The 16,353-nt window shown below is 37.4% G+C and overlaps 3 long non-coding RNA genes across 3 annotated transcripts in view; 2 read left to right on the top strand and 1 right to left on the bottom strand.

The window, feature by feature from the left end:
* The window catches only part of LOC309659065, a 659,967-nt gene that overhangs the window by 348,035 nt on the left and 295,579 nt on the right, over positions 1-16,353 (top strand). The gene's annotated exons all lie outside the window — the stretch shown is intronic.
* LOC309659021 overlaps positions 1-16,353 on the top strand; it is a 226,238-nt gene that overhangs the window by 13,563 nt on the left and 196,322 nt on the right. The gene's annotated exons all lie outside the window — the stretch shown is intronic.
* Positions 3,820-15,292, bottom strand: LOC309659057. Its single transcript, XR_014262552.1, has 2 exons — positions 11,571-15,292; positions 3,820-11,273 (listed from the first exon to the last, which is right to left on the bottom strand). It is a non-coding gene; the product is annotated as an uncharacterized lncRNA (long non-coding RNA).

Below are 16,353 nucleotides of genomic sequence, written 5' to 3'. Positions count from 1 at the left end.
CACAAGTCTCACATACTGGTGGTCAATGATAAACAGAATATCTTTGTGGAAGGACAGATGCAAGAGGCCTGAGGACTAGTTGAGTGGCTATTTTTGTAGCTTCTAGTTTTTTTTTTCTTTCCCTAAAATCAAGTGCATTTGTGTAGATGGGTGATGCAGTAACCCAGAATTAAACTGAAGAGAGCAAGGATTAGAATAGGCATGAAAAACTGGTAGATCTTAGATATATTTTGAGTTTCATTCCTTCGTGATTATGTTCAAAATGTTTCATCTACTATAACGAGCAGTTTCCTAGACTGTGAATATATTATTTTAAACTTTTACTTTCCAGTTAGTCGATCTCTATTTGAAACTCTTCTGTACTTTTAGTCTTGAGCTCTGGACTTTCCCTGGGTTCTCCCTATGTCTTTTGGTTTAATACAGTATTTTGACAGAATCTTAAAAAAGTACAGGAAAGTTTTAGTCCTTTCCCTACCTAATAATACCCGCCCCCATTTTTATGAGGTTTTATGATTTTCCAGTCTCACATCTCCTACTTTATATATTGATTTTTTTATAAGTATTTTTTCAGTTGGTCAAGATATAGTAAGAATTATGTAATATTATTCAAATACCCTAGTCAAAAGAGGCACATATGTAGGATGGGGTTTTCTTTACAAATGCAAATATTTTTCAAAAATGTACATGATTTAAGTTATTGCTACTGTCTTAGTCTGTTTGAGCTGCTATAACAATATACCCTAGACCAAGTGGCTTATAAACAACAGAAATTTATTTCTCACAATCCTGGAGGCTGGGAAGTCCAAGATCAAGGCATTTGCAAATTTGGTGTCTGATGATAGCTGCTTTCTGGTTCATAGATGGCTGTCTTGTTGCAGAACAGGCGAGAGAGCTCTCTGTGGTCTTTTTTATCAGGACGCTAATCCCATTCAAGAAGGCTCCACCCTCACAACCTAACTATCTCCCAAATGCCCACCTCCCAATACCATCACATTGGGTGTTAGGATTTCAACATATAAACCTGGGGGTTCAGTACACAGATATTTAGTTTATAACAACTACACTTAGTTTGCTCAATACACTTTGGTATGCAAGGAATTAAACTACATTTTATAGCCTTTTATGGTCTATTATGGCCATGATATCTTCAATTTAGCTACCCTTTCCTGCCTCTTTAGATGCTGGAATTATAAGCGGAAGAAATGGTTAAATTAGGACTATTTCATGTGTTTATGTTTTGTTGATAATTCTTTGTGAAATCTATTACACAATAACTTAGAGGAATGTGCAATACCAACCTATATGTGAGTAGTCAAAATCAGATGAAAAAATCGGATTCTATGTTTATTTTAAATTAAGTAAAATGTCTAATGGATTTTACTTTATAATGTACAGAAGGCAATCTGGTCATGATTTTGGAGTGTTTGAACTCTTCTAAGACAGGAGGCTGGGAGATCCATTCCAATGTGAAAGTCTATGTTCACCTTCAAATTTGGAAAATTCATTTCCTGTTTATAAACTAGTTTATATGCAACTAAAAAATTACATCACAGGGAAGCCAAAGTAGACTGCACTTGATTTTTAGTATATTATTAAAGAAAATTTTGCAACATCAAATTAAAGCAAATTAAGTTCACCTAGAATCTTCAGAGACCACTGGAGAGGCAAATAGCATCTGACCTGTGTGATTTAGAAAAGTAGTCACAAAACAAAACAAAACAAAAAAAATAAAGAAAAATAGTCATCATGCTTTTTTTCTCAATCTTGGTCTCTGACTTAAATGTTTACTTGTAAGTCATTGTTTTGATTATTTTTATGACTGTATTATAAAGGCCTTTCCTAAAAAGATCATATACACACAAGTGTGTGTCTGCGTGTGTGTGACCAAAGTAAGCATTTTCCTTCCCACTGCCTGGGAAGATCATACTCAGTCATTAGTATTTACATAGTGCTTGCTTCCATCAAATTCTAAGAGCAGAGGGATTCTGTTTTAAAGTCATTGGTAAGACAGTTTGTTTTTCCATGAACATACTGCAATTATGCACTGGGCAAATTAGTGAATTTTACCAAATATGTCTCAAGGATAAATATAGCGATTTTCACAGTGAATGTTTTCCATCTCTCAGGAAATCTATGTTTGTCATGAAATGAAGATTTTTTTTGGAGAGTTGGGGGAGTGGGGCGATTGCCTTTGCAAACTGATTTTGAATTTCATTAAATAACACGGCAAACCTGAAAAATATTTTATATTTAATGGAAGTACTTAAGCATGGTCTTTTGGTGGAAAGCAAATGGAAAGAATTTTTAACACATCCACTAAAGAAACAGATTTTCCTTTACTGCTCCAGGGTGATCATTATAAACCGTAACTTTAAAATTTTAAATTATGAAAAATATCTCATCTTGGGAAGTTCATGTGAATTTATACCAGTAAACTAGTCTTGTAATGTTGTAAGTGAGAATTAGTGTGCTTTTTTTGTTTTGTTTTGTATATACAGCAATTTTATTTCAATCGCACAAATAAAGTTAGCGTGTAGAGTGTGCTTTTATAAGATGATAATTTTACTATTTTTCTGTTCAGTAATGCCAAAAAATAATCAGGTTTAAGAGATGACAACTTATAGTGTAAATTGGCATAAAATATTTCATATTTGTATCTCTACTGCCATATTCTTTTGTAAGAATGAAATGAATGGTACTAGATGGAGAAGTACCTAAGATTTTATGCCCTCTAAAGCATCTAAATGATAAAAAATCCAAAGTGTAGAGATGACCTAAATTCTACGTTTCACCAGTTAGCTTTCTGAAAGACCCAGATCTTCAATCCAGTTATTAAAGCCATAGTGAAAGTTAACTTTGAGAAAGTTAATATGCTAATTATATGATAATACTACAGGGATGTGAGTGGAGAAATACTTGAAAACAATAGCTGTTACAGAGTTCTCACAGTTATTTCACTAAGAAGTGTTCTTTCTGGTGGCAATTTAAAAAAAAAAAGCAACAAAACAATGTTGAAGTGTTTTATAAATTGCACCCCAAATCAAACTGAAGTGACAAAGCTTTCATTTTCTTTCCATCTCTCTGACCCTTATGAATTTCTTCTATTCTGTTTGAGTGATCTTTACAAGGAGGCTTAAACAACTAAATGCTGTCGAAGCAACCTGTTAGCTTTTCTTTTTGCCCATTTCTCCTATTTATGTGACACCTGGCTTAGTGGCACCTTCCATTGTTGCTCTGTTTTTCTTCATGCCAAAGTTATGTGGATATTAATGTAGTTAGTTGTTTAAGTTTTGACATCATGGTGTAGTCAATTCATGTTTTAAGCCAATTTCTGGCTAGAACGTCTAATTAAGACACAATTCTTAATGTAGAAAGGAAAGGGCAAGAAAAGACCAGCATTTTTTTTTTCTCATAAAATTGCAGTGCTGTCAATCAGAAATTGTGTTTTACGTGGCTCTCCTGTCATAACCGTAACAGAGGTTTGATTGACCAGAAAGTTTTTATAAATTGATATGATTTGTCATTAGTTTTTCACAAGGGTTCTGGCTGACAGCTTAACAAAAGGAATATAACACCACCTAAAGTAAAGAGTAGTCATAATAATAATCATTTGTATACAAGGCAATAGTAGGACAACTGACCAAAAATACATTAAATTACATATTTTCTCTCACCAATCTACAGCCAATGTTTATCTCCTATAAAACTGATGCCACCCATATAAACGTAATTGATAATGATCAACAAAATTCCATGATAGTTTTAATAATTTATATGCTAATTCCTTATTATTTTCCTAGCGATTGGCAGAATTCTGCATTTGCACCTGGAGGGTGTTTGAGATTCTGCATAACCCAGGTTTATTTTCTGTGTATTGCAAAACATGGGATGTTCCCTTTAATAACCTGAAATTTTAATAAGGGCCTAAGAAATAGTTGAAAAAATGAGTGAACTTGTATTTAAATTAGGTCTTTGAGAGCTCGGAGATTCTAACTTGGTGAACTCTAATTAAATCCCTTAAGGCCACTGGGTCTGCCTCCCTAGTTCTTGATGGTAAAAGTAAGGTCTTCAAAAAGAGTCCCTTGGCAGTATAGAAGTAGAGCGGAAAAAATCCTGCAACCCTTCACTACAGTGTTTTATAAAGCTAGAATTCCAGAAGGAGTAGCAGACAAGGGGAACCACACAGACTGAAACCTGAGAACTAGAAAGGCAAGGAAAGTAGAGGAAAAAGAATTTGGGAAGAGAAATAATCCAAGAACATCACTCACTGAGACTGCAGTATGGCTGTAAAGCAAGACAAAGGAGCAAATGAGATACACATGTACTGGTAACAATGGAGCAAATCTTAGCTGGCATGTTTTGCAATTAACATTTCCAGCAAGAAATGCTCAAATACAAAATTGCCATTTTTTAGTTCTGACATTAGAGTGGGTTTTTCCTCAGGGCACATTTTCCATGTAAATATCTAAGCTTTTTTTTTTTTTTTTTCCAATTAGATTTTAGTTGTGTGGGTGAGTTTAACTGTGATTGTGGGAGCAAAATAGGCATTGAATGTTCTTAGGACCGAGAGGAAATAAATAACAGGTGATCAAAGTGTGGAACTTAAACTTGACTGTATTCTCAGTAGCTTGCCTACTCAATAATACAGAAGATATGAACCAAACAAACCATCGAGTGAATGCTTATTTTGTCAATGTGCTAGAGGACGGAGATGCGGACAGATTTTTGTACTTTCTCCTCACATTTAAGATACATTCGAAAGTAATATTTATTAATATTATTCACAATTTAATCTCCTTATCCCATTATGCACTAAATGCCCTATATCACCTCTTAAAAAAATAGAAATGTCAGCCTTACAGAGAGTTCCCCACCCCCCCGCAATCATTCATTTTCTACCAAAATATCCATTTTGACTGCCAAAGTGTGTGTCGGGTCCTTGCCATGGATACCTGTCTTGTGTTTCTTTTTACTTTTTTTGGCATTTACACTCCCTTTTACTAGTTTGTATTTCAATAGCTTAAGACAAGAAAAGGATCTGTCGGTGGTGGCAAATACCCACAAAGTTTCCTTCCCCCAGTGTATTCCTGTGAAAATGGACAGAAAGCTAATTGAAAAGGAGAGGCATGCTGCTGGGTTCTCATTAGTCTATTCCTGTGCCATGGTCACGTGGACCAGTGTGTTCTTTCATATGTGATTGATATGTGATGTCCTGGCAGCCCCCATCCTGACCAGATGCTCTACAAAGTAGGAATAATGTAGGAAAACTTAGAATTTATACTTTTGTAGTTTGCTCTGCTTTTTATTTCAAAAAGCCTTTCAAAGTCCTATGAATGCTATTTAGATCACTTGTATGTCCAAATGGAAATACTGATTCTTGGTGCTCTGAATAAACCCCTAACCCCAAAGGCATATTGAGCTACTGGGTGCTAGCTTTGTTCTTGAATATAAGTTCCACAAAGTTTTATTTACTTTTTGAACTCTTTACTGTGATGAAAGTGCCATAGTGCTTTTGTGGTCTGCTACTTAAGTGGCTTCATCTTTTCTTGAGGGAAAAATGAAAGTAACAAGCAAAATACAGAGGAGGTTTTAGTTTGTTCTCTGATCAAAAGGGTCATTTATTGATCTGGTGCTTAAAAGGAAAAGATCTGTTTGGGGGAAAGTCATTGTACTATCTAGAGTTTGAACTCTTCTTTTATTATCTATTAGAGCATGCATGATAAGTCTACATTTTTCTTTCTGCAGAAGCAAAACTCATAATTAAAATAATAGCTCCATCACCATTATGACCATATGACTGTTGTTAGTAAACTTGCAAAACTGAAAATAAACAACATCCATGCTAATCGAAATGCTGATAATTTTCAATTCGTCTTAAATGTAGATGATTTCTTCCAAGTGATAGTTTCACACTACAACATTTTTGTTGTTTCCTCTCTTACCCAAAAGAGAAAATTAAAAAGAATTGTCCTTTGAAATTAAATATTATCTACTTTCTTTTCTCCTTCCTCACTTTCCAGAACTCAAAAGTTAGCTTGAATAGATTACTGAAGGATTGCCCAGTGACTGGAAGAATAAACTGAAAGCAGAAATTACAGCCTCATTACAACTATAGACCCACTATGTCAACTTGAACAAGTTAATAAATCCTTCCTACATTTGTTTTTGTCTTGGAAACTTCTAATAAGGACAATAAGGAGCTAGAGTTTAATGTGTATTGAGAAATTGAGGTACATAGGGCATTATACAAAAAAGACATTTGACCCCTTAGAATCAAGCGTAAAGATTTTTGGATGTCTATAATATATATCTAGATAGATAGATAGATAGATAGATGGATGGATGGATGGATGGATGGATAGATGGATGGATGGATGGGTAGATAGAGGTATTTATGTGTGTGTAGTGTATATAAATCATTGTAGTAAGTGATGAACTGTAGTATGTCACATAAATATTGAATAAATACATACAATTGTGCTGATACAGCTTTCCCAAACTTTGTTCTTTGGAATACTAGTGTTTCATAAGACGTTGATAGGTATTCTTTGGGAAAAAAAGGGGGTCCTTGTTGAAATAAATGTAAATTTATTTTTGGGGGTTTATAACATTAATTGGAAAATTAAAGACTCTGGGAAAGAATGCAGAACTAGAGCTAATGTTTCCAAAACCTATTTGGTCTCATTATAATGATTAATGTAAAACCTTTATTAAAAATTTCATCACTGTTCCAAATATACATTTGGGAAAGAAAGCTTTATACTGGCAAAAATATACACGTTAAAACCTCCTAACACTTGTGTTTAAATACTGGCTCAACCATTTAACTATAACACTAAAGAAGAAAGTATTTAGTTCTTTCTTAGGTGTCAATTCTTATTTGCAAAGTAGGAGAAATATTAATATTTATCCTACACTTGTATTTATAATATATGGCTTATGTGATGTATCAATTTACTGCACATTCCACTTCTGCTCTGCTATTGTAGTTGGTTTTTAAAAAAATTTTCCTTTTTATAAGATTGAAGTCAATGTCATTGTTAGATAAGTTCCACATGTGAAATCATGGATTTCAAGAAGTTGTCACTCAATACACAAGACTAAGGATCTGTATCAGTTAATGATGCATTTGGCTATAAGTCTCAGGAAACCTAAGTACAAAAGTTTAAACAGAGTTTTTGATTTTTTGTTTTTTCACATTGCAGGAAGTGCAGACCAACAGTTTTATCTTTCTATTCCATCATCCTTGGCATGTTTACTCTTCCTCTTCTTGCCATTTATGATGGGTAGGTGGCTGTTGAAGCTGGTGGATAAATGGTATTGCATCTCTAGGCATCATGTCTACGTTCAAGAAAGAATGGCTAGGGAAGGGTCAGACTCTAATCCAGCCCCATCTGTACTTCTTTATTATTAGAAAAAAGCTTTTCCAGCACCATCCCATCCAGAGCTGGGATAGGCAGCACCCCTCTTCAAGGGAGGCTTGGAAATTTGGGAGTAGTGTTGTCATTGTTGAGTTAGACCAATCATGTTTCATAGCCTGTTTCTAAACATATCTTTGATTCTAACACAATTGGTAGTTTTCTTAGCATGGAGGAGGAAAGCAGAACTTACTACTTGGGAAAATTGAGTTATTCCACAGAATCTCTTTTAAATGCATGGATTAATGTGAAACAAAGATAGCATCTATAATTAAATAATGACCCAGAAAAGTTTCCATGTTTAAGGTAGAGAAAGTCAACATTAGGGAATTTGCATTTTAACAATCCCATGTAGTAATTCTTAAATTCACTAAATGACTTTGTTTGCCAGTTTCCCTAGAATATGGAGCCTGAGGTAAGGATTAAGTGCCAGTGTTTTATTTTGTATATGCAATCCTAAGAGAAGGAGAGTGAAGAATAAGGGCAATGAGACAAGAAAAGATGTGGAAGAAAAATGAAATGTTGTGTTTATATGTCTGACTACTGCTTCACCTTGAGCCATGATGTTGCCAGGCAGGTGTATCTACTCGGCACACAGTATATTCCTGGGCATGTTGCATGAAATAATCCACAGTAGGTGGTGTGGGAAAGAAGAAATTTGTCTGCTTGGTTCCTTCCTGTCTTCTCTTTTCCATTGGTGAATATTTTCATGATAGTGAGTTAACTCTCCATCATTTGCACATTGTATCATCCAGTTTCTTTGCATGCCAGCTACTTTGGGTGCAAACCAAGGTGTGCCAGATCCCATGTCCTGAGATGAGGGATTTTATTCAAATCTAAAAGTAGAGGGAAAGGCTAAAACCTCCAGGCACTTTTGATCTGCCTGCCAGGTGTGTGGTGGCCGCCAAGAGAGGACGTCTTGACATCCACAGAAGACGGTTGGTTGGGCTCAATGGCAGCAGTGTGATCCAGGACACGGGAGGACCATGGGAATTTGAAAAAGATAACCTTTTTGTCTGATTCTTTTGTGCTCTACCCACGAAATTACAATTTGGTGTTGGTGGTCAGGGGATGGGGCAAGGGTGGAGACGATGTTTCCCTCACACATCCAACAAGCAACTCTCTGGACACCGACTGGGTGTCCTACAAGTCAAATCAATTCTGACACTGTCTACCTGGAGAAGAGTGTCAGATTCCACTGAGGTTAAGGGCTCAGGCCTAGGAGACCGCCTCCCACCCCCACCCCCCCAACATAGGTTGTTACCTGTGCTTCTGACTGACTGTCTACAAATTGGAAATTCCAGTAACGCCTTCCAACTCAGGATGCCGACTGAGAGTCCAGGTCATTACCTGTACTTCTGACCAACCGGCTATAAGTGAGAGGTTCCCACAACTTCCTCCTTGGATTCGACTAATTTGCTTGAGAGGCTCACAGAACTCAGAGAAACATTTCACTGATTAGGTCACTAGTTTATTGTAAAAGGACATAACCCAGATGGAAGAGATATATAGGGAAAGGCATGGGAAAGGGCGAGGAGCTTCCATGCCCTCTCCAGGAGCGCCACTGTCCCAGAACCTCCAAATGTTCTCCAACCTGTCCTTTGGGTTTTTATGAAGGCTTCATTACACAGGCACAGTTGATTAAATTATTGACCATTGGCGATTGCACTCCATCTGCAGCTCCTTTCCCTTCCCCAGAGGTGGGCGTGGGACCAAAAGTTCCAACCCTCTAATCACTGGATTAGCTCCACTGGCAACCAGCCCCCATCCTTCAGTGGTTTCCAAAAGTCATTTTTTAGCATAACAGAAGACACCTTCCTTGCTCTTTGCGCTTAGGCAATTTCAAGGATTTGGGGAGTGTGATCCAGGAAACAAGGGTAAGACCAAACACATATTTCATATTATAAATCGCAATATCACACTGATACACGAAATTTGAGAATTGGTGACTTTAGAAGTAAATTTATCCCTGGAACATAGGCTAACTCCAGGTCCAAAAGAGCCTCATTTTGGGTAGCCCTGCAACTTCTCCAGAAGTTGTTTTTTTTTTTTTTTTTTTTTTTTAATATTTCTTTCTTTCTTTATTTGGCTGCATCGGGTCTTAGTTGTGGCACGCAGGAGCTTCGTTCTGGCATGTGGGTTCTCTAGTTGTGGCACGCAGGCTCAGTTGTCCCGCGGCACGTAGCATCTCAGTTCCCTGACCAGGGATCGAACCCACATCCCCTGCATTGGAAGGCGGATTCTTAACCACTGGACCACCAGGGAAGTCCCCTCCAGAAGTTTTAAAGCATCTTCATTATAAGCTATATAACTGGTAGACAGTGTACCACACTGGTTAAGAATAGAACTTTGGTTTCATCCACAATTGGGACTTGAATCAGACCAGTGCTGTTGTTTATGTTTGTCACCTTGGGAAAGTCATTTTGCCACTCAGCCTCAATTATTTTTTCATCTAAAAAAGTGAAAATATTAATACTGCTTTCCCTTTAGGGTTTTTTTGGAGGATGGTATCTAAAAATCTATTAAATGGACTTGGTACAAAATAGCTTCTCACATATAACTTTCCATTCACTTCCTTCTCCCTTGATCATTCCTAAAATTTCAGGAACCTTTACTTCTCAGATGGATTCACGTTTGAGCAGTCCTAATGGCCAAAATGGGATGGGAATTTCTGTTTCATCCCATCTGCTAGTCCAGACAGGCCAGAATAGGCTACAGAACTCCCTAACCAATTCTACTTTCAGAAGTGCACACTACTGAGCACATTTTGCTTTCCTTGGGGAAAAGCCTCAGGTAACAGATGAGGATGTTGAAATAACACTGCACCCACCACTTTCCAGAGCAGCTAATTTAAAATCACTTGCAATGTGGGAGAATCTGTCTCCATATCTTCTTGTAAGAACCTACAGCTAACTGTTTACTGAAAGGTTTCCTGAGAATAGGATTTTATCCAAGACTTGTGACAGTGGTAACTTAGAATGAGGCTACAGAGATCTAATTAAAAAGGTGATTTCCTAACATATGGAGCTCCTATGTGAAATCCAAGGATGCGCTGTGCTGGGGGAGATGTTGACCCTGTAAATTCTTATGACATTAGGCTTAAATCTTAACTGCTAAACACCTTTCAAATACTTAACTCTCCCCAAGTAAATGCGCTCCCTGCAAAGCTCTATTTGTTGACTTTTATCCCAGTTGCATTGACTTTGGGGACCGTCTCACTGAGACCTGTGCATTAAGTGGTACATATGTTGAATAAACAGCCAGACAGCTACCAACTGTCAAGTTGCTTTACCAGAGTATTAAAAAAAAAAGCACATATGCCATGTTGAAAGCAAAGGAAAAACAAAGATTTATAATAGAACTAGTAAATGGTTCAGGTAAAATTCAACCACATGCTGTGTGCGTGATTATTTTTGTAAATAGCATTAGAATAATTTTGGAGAAGAAATCATAACCTTGAAGTGATCTCAGATATGGCATTAGATATGATACCTCCTCTGGCGGCTCATAATTCATTCCTGTGTTAATAAAATGAAAGGGTGACAGGCCGTATGAATGTAAGCAAAGGCTGGGAATGTGCTCAGTGAGGAAATACAGGTTTGATTTTCTCACAAGCAGCAGATGGAAATAAAGGCACAGGTTGTTCTTTGCAGGTATGGATGAAACAACAGAACACACCAGCTTTTCTGGCAAGGAGACTGGAAGTATTTATAGATAGTTTTCACTCTTGTTGCCACCAGCGTGCCTCTCCTGTGATGCTCTGGTGGAACAACATTGACTATGCATCCAGGTGGCCACCTGCTGAGCAGGAATTCCTGGTCACCAGCAATTGATTCGCATAGGAGGCAAAGTAGCCTTGTTATTTTTTTTTTTTTTTTTTTTTTTTTAACATCTTTATTGAAGTATAATTGCCTTACAATGGTGTGTTAGCTTCTGCTTTATAACAAAGTGAATCAGTTATACATATACAATATGTTCCCATTTCTCTTCCCTCTTGCATCTCCCTCCCTCCCACCCTCCCCATCCCATCCCTCTAGATGGTCACAAAGCACCGAGCTGATCTCCCTGTGCTATGCGGCTGCTTCCCACTAGTTATCTATTTTACATTTGGTAGTGTATATATGTCCATGACACTCTCTTACCCTGTCAAGCCTTGTTATTTTAAAGCGTGTCTTAGTTTATTTTGGTAGGGAAATGGACTTCTGAACTTCTTGTACTCATTGGAGCTTGGAGTGTCAGTTCAGGGGCAGTGGAAGCTGGGGCTAAGCCTGAGTTACAAGTGCAGAAGATATGCTGGAGGTAGGATGCATTGAAAATACGAGGAGAGGGAGGAAGAGAAGGGAAAAACCTCAGACTATGATGCAGGTCTGACACCTGTGAAATGAGGGAGGCAGGATGGAGAATTGGATGGAAAGAGTCTCAGAAAACACTGCTTCCCACTGTTCACAATAGCCAAGACATGGAGATGGCCTAAATGTCCATTGACAGGTGAATGGATAAAGAAGATATGGTTCATATATGCACAGTGGAATATTACTCAGCCATAAGAAAGTGAAATAATGCCATTTGCAGCAACACGGGTGGACCTAGAGATTATCATACTAAGTGAAGTGAGTAGGACAGAGAAAGACAAATACCATATGGTATCACTCATATGTGCAATCTAAACTACGACACAAATTAACTTATCTATGAAAGAGAAACAGACTCACAGACATAGAAAACAAGCTTCTGGTTGTCAAGGGGTGGGGTGGGGGAGGGATGGATTGGGAGTTTGGGATTAGCAGATGCAAACTATTATATATGGAATGGATAAACAACAAGGTCCTACTGTATGGCACAGGAACTATATTCAAGATCCTGTGAGAAACCATAATGGAAAAGAGTTTTAAAAAGAATGTATGTATATGTATTACTGAAACACTTTGCTGTACAGCAGAAATGAACACAACATTGTAAATCAACTATACTTCAATAAAATAAATTGAAAGCAAACAGTGATGTCCAGACAAAGTGGCAGCCAGCCCAGTGACTAACTCCACAGGGGAGGGTGCCTGTAAGAAGGGCATGTGATGGGCAAAAACGGCCAGGTCCTAGAACTTGTCACCTCTGCCATCACTGGCCAGAGCTGCCCGTGGAGAGTGTGTTCTCACAGCAAACACCTGGGTGGAATCCAGAGCTGCTGCAACTAGAGGCTGTTGGTTGACAGCATTTCTGTGGCAAGTCCTCCTTGAAAGGAGATCTGAGGGCAGCTCTGTGACTGGCACAGCAGGCTTTCTAAAGAGAGCACCAAAGTAGAGTTCTAAGAAGGAATGACCTTTATACATTCATTTGTAACAAAGGGCAAAGATGACTTAGCCTATGTGGCTTCCCTTATGAGTTTACATCCATACAAATCCTCCAAACTTGCAAAACACTTCTCTGTTGGATCCTCTTCACTTTCTTATTCTTTCTTTTCTGCATGACTTGGAAGTAAAATGTAATAGACAGTCAGGGGACGATTTTCCTAGGGTGGAAACGCTAGCGTTCTTAGAACGCTATCAAATTCTAAGAAAACAAATTCACTTTGCTGGTCCAGTAATGAAGAGCCAGAGGAACCTAAGTTCAGATCCCGGTTTTGCCACTCACCAACTTTAAGATCTTAAGTAACTTAATTTCTTTGTGTCTCATTTTCCTTATAATGAAAAAAGCAAATCAGTATCAAATGTGGTTTATTTGAAGAATGATTTGTTGAAAGATTTTCTTGTTCTAGAAATTTTTTTTTTTACAAGGTTGGTTGTTCCATTTTTTATGATAGTGTTATGTCCTACCTTTATGACATCTTCACTACAAATATATGAAAGACTTTACAAAAATCATAGTTCAGAATCAATGAAAATAAATATACAATTATTTACTAGACTCTTACTTAGCTTCTAACACTGGGGGTGGCAAAGGTTGTTAAACAGGAGAAGAGAAATCTGAATAGAGTATGATGCTTTTTATTTGTAGATAATATCCACTTATTTAAGCACTTAGGTGCGCTTATTCTTTTTAAAAAAAATTTTTTGACATCTTTATTGGAGTATAATTGCTTTACAATCATGTGTTAGTTTCTGCTTTATAACAAAGTGAATCAGCTATACATATACATATATCCTCATACCTCTTCCCTCTTGCGTCTCCCTCCCTCCCACCCTCCCTATCCCACCCCTCTAGGTAGTCACAAAGCACCAAGCTGATCTCGCTGTGCTATGCAGCTGCTTCCCACTAGCTATCTATTTTACATTTGGTAGTATATATAAGTCCATGCTACTCTCTCACTTCGTCCCAGCTTACCCTTCACCCTCCTCGTGTCCTCAAGTACATTCTCTATGTCTGCGTCTTTTATTTATTTATTTTTTAGATTCCATATATATGTGTTAGCATACGGTATTTGTTTTTCTCTTTCTGACTTACTTCACTCTGTATGACAGACTCTAGGTCCATCCACCTCACTACAAACAACACATTTTTGTTTCTTTTTATGGCTGAGTAATATTCCATCGTATGTATGTGCCACATATTCTTTATCCATTCATCTGTTGATGGACACTTAGGTTGCTTCCATGTCCTGGCTATTGTAAATAGAGCTGCAATGAACATTGTGGTACATGACTCTTTTTGAATTATGGTTTTCTCAGGGTATATGCCCAGTAGTGGAATTGCTGGGTCGTATGGTAGTTCTATTTTTATGGAGGTAGAACCTCCATACTGTTCTCTGTAGTGGCTGTATCAATTTACATTCCCACCAACACTGCAAGAGTGTTCCCTTTTCTCTACACCCTCTCCAGCATTTATTGTTTGTAGATTTTTTGATGATGGCCATTCTGACTGGTGTGCGATGACATCTCATTGTAGTTTTGATTTGCATTTCTCTAATGATTAACGATGTTGAGCATTCTTTCATGTGTTTGTTGGTAATCTGTATATCTTCTTTGGAGAAATGTCTATTTAGGTCTTCTGCCCATTTTTGGATTGGGTTGTTTGTTTTTTTGTTATTGAGCTGCATGAGCTGCTTGTAAATTTTGGAGATTAATCCTTTGTCAGTTGCTTCATTTGCAAATATTTTCTCCCATTCTGAGGGTTGTCTTTTGGTCTTGTTTATGGTTTCCTTTGCTGTTCAAAAGCTTTTAAGTTTCATTAGGTCCCATTTGTTTATTTTTGTTTTTATTTCCATTTCTCTAGGAGCTGGGTCAAAAAGGATCTTGCTGTGATTTATGTCATAGAGTGTTCTGCCTATGTTTTCCTCTAAGAGTTTGATAGTGTCTGGCCTTACATTTAGGTCTTTAATCCATTTGGAGTTTATTTTTGCGTATGGTGTTAGGGAGTGTTCCAGTTTCATTCTTTTACATGTAGCTGTCCAGTTTTCCAAGCACCACTTATTGAAGAGGCTGTCTTTTCTCCATTGTATATTCTTGCCTCCTTTATCAAAGATAAGGTGACCATATGTGCGTGGGTTTATCTCTGGGCTTTCTATCCTGTTCCATTGATCTGTATTTCTGTTTTTGTGCCAGTACCATACTGTCTTGATTACTGTAGCTTTGTAATATAGTCTGAAGTCAGGGAGTCTGATGCCTCCAGCTCCGTTTTTCTTTCTCAAGATTGCTTTGGCTATTCGGGGTCTTTTGTGTTTCCATACAAATTGTGAAATTTTTTGTTCTAGTTCTGTGAAAAATGCCAGTGGTAGTTTGATAGGGATTGCATTGAATCTGTAGATTGCTTTGGGTAGTATAGTCATTTTCACAATGTTGATTCTTCCAATCCAAGAACATGGTATATCTCTCCATCTATTTATATCATCTTTAATTTCTTTCATCAGTGTCTTATAATTTTCTGCATACAGGTCTTTTTTCTCCTTAGGTAGGTTTATTCCTAAGGTATTTTATTCTCCTTTGGTATTTTATTCTTTTTGTTGCAGTGGTAAATGGGAGTGTTTTCTTAATTTCACTTTCAGATTTTTCATCATTAGTGTATAGGAATGCAAGAGATTTCTGTGCATTAATTTTATGTCCTGCTACTTTACCAAATTCATTGATTAGCTCTAGTAGTTTCCACTAAGATCAGGAACAAGACAAGGTTGCCCACTGTCACCACTATTATTCAACATAGTTTTGGAAGTTTTAGCCACAGCAATCAGAGAAGAAAAGGAAATAAAAGGAATCCAAATTGGAAAAGAAGAAGTAAAGCTGTCACTGTTTGCAGATGACATGATATTATACATAGAGAATCCTAAAGATGCTATGAGAAAACTGCTAGAGCTAATCAATGAATTTGGTAAAGTAGCAGGATACAAAATTAATGCACAGAAATCTGTCCCTTTCTTTCTTCTCTTTCCAGCTTTGAAAATAACCTCAATCATTGGCTCTACTTTTTCAAATCCAAGGTGTTTCTCAAGGTTCTGTTAATGACTGAAATCCTTCCTGAAGATTTTGCTACGTACTCCATCCCACCTTGAATGCTTCCATCTGAAAATTCCACTTGTACTGGAATCAGAGATTGACAAATTAGCTCAAAGTTTTCATATTAGCAATATCTCCACCAACCCAAACACTGTTAAAGTCCTTAAGAACGGGGACAATCTGTTCTATATCTTTTGTGTATCACTCAGACAATGCTTCATAGCCAGTGCCAAGGCAGTGCTAAATTAATACTTTGTTTATTGAGAAATAGTCAACCTTTAAAATATAAATATCTCTAGGAGCTGATTACATCATTGCAGTTATTAACATTTCACTGTAGTTTATGTAATGAATTAAAGTACATTCTAGGGCTTCCCTGGTGGCTCAGTTGTTGAGAATCTGCCTGCTAATGCAGGGGACACAGGTTCGAGCCCTGGTCTGGAAAGATCCCACATGCCGCGGAGCAACTAGGCCTGTGAGCCACAACTACTGACCTTCGCGTCTGGAGCCTGTGC

The sequence above is a fragment of the Balaenoptera physalus genome (genome assembly GCF_965194825.1).
Source record: "Balaenoptera physalus genome assembly, chromosome: 3".
Lineage (NCBI taxonomy): Eukaryota > Metazoa > Chordata > Mammalia > Artiodactyla > Balaenopteridae > Balaenoptera > Balaenoptera physalus.
Note: the sequence above shows the minus strand (reverse complement) of the source record. Positions and strands in the feature narration are given on the sequence as shown.